Source organism: Mytilus galloprovincialis, chromosome 4 (genome assembly GCF_965363235.1).
Source record: "Mytilus galloprovincialis chromosome 4, xbMytGall1.hap1.1, whole genome shotgun sequence".
NCBI lineage: Eukaryota > Metazoa > Mollusca > Bivalvia > Mytilida > Mytilidae > Mytilus > Mytilus galloprovincialis.
The window spans coordinates 87,529,248-87,534,577 of NC_134841.1; the positions used below are offsets into that span (position 1 = coordinate 87,529,248).

The 5,330-nt window shown below is 32.3% G+C and overlaps 1 long non-coding RNA gene across 1 annotated transcript; it reads left to right on the forward strand.

Moving 5' to 3' along the window:
• Positions 1-299: 299 nt before the first annotated feature.
• LOC143070818 (uncharacterized) lies at positions 300-2,584 on the forward strand. The gene is made up of 3 exons (XR_012976719.1): positions 300-438; positions 1,877-1,939; positions 2,445-2,584. It is a non-coding gene; the product is annotated as an uncharacterized LOC143070818 (long non-coding RNA).
• Positions 2,585-5,330: the final 2,746 nt, after the last annotated feature.

Below are 5,330 nucleotides of genomic sequence, written 5' to 3' on the forward strand. Positions count from 1 at the left end.
GAGATAAAGGAAACTTTATAGATCATCAATACAAAAAAAGTAATAGTATTAGAAAAATAAGAAGTCCGAGATGTGGTTTGATAAATGCCAATGAGACAACACTCTATATCTATTTTTAGTTTATTACTACTAAATAATAAGTTGATACGAAAAAACTAACAAATTAAAGTGTTTCTTTCAAAATTCCAGGAAAGTAAAAAAAAATAGTAATAAATATACATCATCGAATTTCAATATCAAATCTTGTATAAACATGCAATGCTGTAATTATCAATTTTGTGTTTATTTATTTTAGAATTCTCATATCTGAAAGTGTTATACCAGTTGTTGACAAGTACACGTCGTACATCATGAATGCTGTTTGTGTTTTGAAAGTTGCACTAGTAATGAGTGTTTATGTTAATAAGATATTTTCTGGATCGTGCACTCCAAAACTTGGTATGTTTTCTTTTTTATTGAAATTCATAGAAGTTAGCACACGTTGAAATGATGTTCATGTTGAAGTCATATAAAACGAATGTCTGGTGAAAAATAATGTTTATCCAATTCTTGAACCAATGCATGTATATATTATAAACTTACTCCTCTACGCAAACATATCGCTTAATCGTCCATTTTTTTTCTCTCCGTCTATTATGATGTGAGAATATGGCAGCTAATCAATTGTTGTGTTTTAAAGCCGTTGTTTACCGATTGTCACCTTATAGTAAACAATCAACAAAGAAGCATGGATATTTAGCACATTTATAACATATACAATCAAATAATAGTTTATCTTAAGGACGGATACATGCGTATGTTGATCACCGAATTTTTACGAGAAGGGTTACGCTTAGGTCACTTGCATACGGAAAATATGTCGGCGAATTGCTTCCTGGAAGCAAGTAATTTAAAAAAAGTAAACTTCCTCTGATTGTGGTCAAATTCAAGAATTTTCTTCAGTAAAAAAGTGTATGTACATAAGTTTAATAATGAAAACTATCCATTTGGTTTCAAAAAACATATTCATTACTTTGTTTTAATGTAAGGTTTCATATGACTTTAAATTTAAACAAAAGAAAACATAATTCAAATGATTGAAAACTTGGTTATAATTTCATAAATTGTTTTAAAAAAATCATTTACATTAGGAAATACAAGCTAGAATGCACGGGGTTCATTAAACTTGCATGAAAATGCTTTTCTATTTTGATAAATATTTGTGTTATTTCAGACAAAATATGTTGTGCAGAGAAAATCATTATTCATACTAGTTGTAGAATTTTATTAGAACTTAAAAAAGCAAAAACACAGCTTTCAACTGGTTGTATTGCCATTTTCTAGGTTTACGAACTAAGTCTAAGGGCATATCCAACAGTTTATATCTGACGGTGAGAAATTTTTACTTTAAGATATAAAGGCCATTTTTACCTGCTTAAATCAAATATGTTATAAAAAATATACTCCAATCGACTTCAAACTTAGTATAAAATTGAGAATGGAAATGGGGAATGTGTCAAAGAGACAACAACCCGACCAAATAAAAAACAACAGCAGAGGGTCACCAACAGGTCTTCAATGTAGCGAGAAATTCCCGCACTCGGAGGCGTCCTTCGGCTGGCTATGTATATGATCTTTTTAATTTTAATGCCAAATTAGAGGGTTTATCCCCAATTTCACGGTCCACTGAACATAGAAAATGATAGTGCGAGTGGGCCATTCGTGTACTGGGGACACATTCTTGTTGCTTATACTTCAAAATGTATATTCTGCAATGTTTGTACATCTTATCTCTCCGTGGATGCCTTATTCCATATTAAGGAATACAGTGCATGAATGGAAAAAAATGTTGTTTTTGGTCATTCGTTTAAATATTTAGCTGTTTTTTTTTAAACAGAAAAGTCCCTTTTAGAAGACCTTCGTAGTATGACGTTGAAGATACAAAGAGGAACCGAAGAAGGTAATTAATATATGATCTGTATTAAGTAAGTCGTGTTTACACATTGGAGAAGTACCCAACATTCGTTAACATTATTTTTTCTAATTATAATTTCATAGAATCACCACGGTAAAATTATGTTTACATCACAGAACCGAGTTCAGTATGATACGTTCTCTACTACTATTATAGACATTGAATGATATAAAATTTCACATATTCTGTGAACACCGTCCTGTTAATTTTTGAACTGAAGATGAATACCATTTTATTTTGTGTTGTGTCCCTGTATAATTGTACCTTTTGTTCCGTTTGTTCACATCAATTTAAAGCTTTATGTAATGTGATACTGAAATACCGAAGTTATGTGACATACTAACCCTTTTTTTATGGTAATCCGCTTTGATTACCTTATTTACAATTTTTATTACAGCCTTTTCAACTTGAGCTTGAAATTACTACTTCTATTTCAACTCAATTTTTTCAAAAATAACAATTGTTTGAATTTAAAAATCTTTTCTGTTAGGTATGAATCAACCAGACGAAAACTTTTCAGCCTTTGCAGCATCTTTAACTGCATCAAAAACTTTAGGATCTGGCGAAATAATCAAGTTTAACAAAGTTTGGACGAACATAGACAATGATTACAATCCAAGGACTGGCATATACACTGCTCCGAAACAAGGGGTCTATCATTTTTCGTGCTCTGTCATGTCACAGTACGATAAAACTCTTCGTGTTTTTCTATGTAAAAATAGCAGTCGGATAGTAGCTGTTTTCACTGGTTATTCTGATACTAACATGGCAACTCTAAATATGGTATTAGAGCTAAAGAAAGGTGACACGGTATACATCAAGCAAGATGGACCGCAAAAATACATCTACAGCGAATCTCAAAGCAACTACAATATGTTTTCTGGATATCTTATTAGATAAATTACGTTCATATGAGAAACTGTAAAAATAAAGCAAATATGATAGCAAATTGTTGAAATTTGTCCTCGTATAATAGTTACCTCTGAGAGTAAAAATTTGCAATCTCCCTCATAACCTGTCAATACGTGCATGTTTGTTAAAACTAACTCCAAAAGAGCAGTCTGTTGTTATACCACAATTATAACACCCGCTACCTTAAACTTCAAATCTAGACTTGAAAAATCAGGCACGTGTTCGATCACCTGCCGGGTCAAAACAAAGACTTGAAACTTGGCGTCGATAAGTTTTCTAGTACAAAGCAAAGAGCATAATCATAAGCATATCTACGTATTCATTTCAATATTTATTTCGTCCTGGTATGCAAGTTAAGTATGCCACTGGTCGTTTTACAAAGAGATACAGTAAATAACAGGTGCTTTTAAAAATTAAACGTATGAAGCCTGTTGTTGTCATTTGTTTTTGTGGTTCATAAGTGCTTCCGATTTTTAGCTCACCTGGCCCAAAGGGCCAAGTGAGCTATTCTCATCACTTGGCGTCCGTCGTCCGTCGTCCGTCGTCGTTGTCGTCGTCGTCTGTTAACTTTTACAAAAATTGTCTCCTCTGAAACTACTGGGCCAAATTTAACCAAACTTGGCCACAATCATCATTGAGGTATCTAGTTCAAAAAATGTGTCCACTGACCCAGCCAGCTAATCAAGATGGCCGCCATGGCTAAAAATAGAACATATGGGTAAAATGTATATTTTGGCTTATAACTCTGACACTACAGCATTTAGAGCAAATCTGACATGGGGTAAAATTGTTTATCAGGTCAAGATCTATCTGCCCATAAATTTTCAGATGAATCGGAGAATCGGTGGTTGGGTTGCTGCCTCAAAATTGGTAATTTTAAGGAAATATTGCTGTTTTTGGTTATTATCTTGAATATTATTATAGATAGAGATAAACTGTAAACAGCAATAATGTTCAGCAAAGTAAGATCTACAAATAAGTCAACATGACTAAAATAGTCAGTTGACCCCTGAAGGAGTGATTGCCCTTTATAGTCAATTTTTAACAATTTTTGAAAATTTTTGTAACCTTTTACAAAAATCTTCTTCTTTGAAACTAATTAGACAAATCTAACCAAACTTGCACACAATCATCATTATGGTATGTTGTTTTAAAAATGTATCCGATGACCCGGCTCGTGAACCAAGATGGCCGACATGGCTAAAAATAGTACATAGGGTAAAATGCAGTTTTTGGCTCATATCTCTGAAACCAAAGCATTTAGAGAAAATCTGTTGTGAATAAAATTGTTCATTCGGTACAGATATATCTGTCCTGAAATTTTCAAACCAATTGGGCAACTTGCTGTTGGGCTGCTGCCCCTGAATTAGTAATTAGCAACTTTTGGTTATTATATTGAATATTATTATAGATATAGATAAACTATAAATTGCAATAATATACAGCAAAGTAAGAGCTACAAATAAGTCAACTTAACCAAAGTGGTCAATTGAAACCCTTAATGAGTTATTGTCCTTTATAGTCAATTTTTTACAATTTTCATAAATTTTGTAAATTTTTGTAAATTTATACCACTGTCACTTCTGGGCTGATTTCATTATAGATACAGAAAATTGTAAGCATCAAGATTGTTCAATAAAGTATGATCTACAAACACACCACCAACACCAAAACACAATTGTGTCATGAATCCATCTGTGTCCTTATTTAATATGCACATAGGCCAAGGTGAGCGACACAGGCTCTTTAGAGCCTCTTGTTTATATAGACTAGATAATTAGTTATTCTGTTTGAATTGTTTTGCTTTAGTCATTGTATGTCCCTGTATAGCCTACTGTTGTATGTAAGCCAAGTCTCCGTGTTGAAGACCATACTTTGATTGATACATTTTTATGACAGGAGATAGTAAATGCTTTATACTAGATCTTGTTTTGTGAAATTTTAATAACTGGATCGTACTTGAAGAATGGAATGCATTAATATCCAGATAAATAATACATTTCTAAAAATACAGACCAGACGAGAATAATTTACATACTAGTGTAAAAACAAACATTTCAATAAGTATCGAGGCGATGATGAATATTTCATTGTTTACTTTGCAACGCACTTAAATACTTGTCAGACAGTATTGAAAAACGTATGTTTAACTTTCAGAACACTATACAAACGTCATCATTGTCCAAGACATCAACAGAATTCTTGTACTAGTCAATAATTGGATGAATGATAAAGTAACATAATAACGAGAAACCCACTCAGGTGTATTTGTCAATAGAAAATTACATCGATGCTATGTTACAGCTGAAAACAGATAAAAAATAGATAGAAGCATCATTTCCTGAACAGCAAGTTAACGGTATTAATTATAGATCTGTTTCATAATATAGCAATTTTCCAATTGATTTTAAAATATTTGTATTCAGTTCATAGACTACGATCCAGGTAAGAACTTCGTTACATA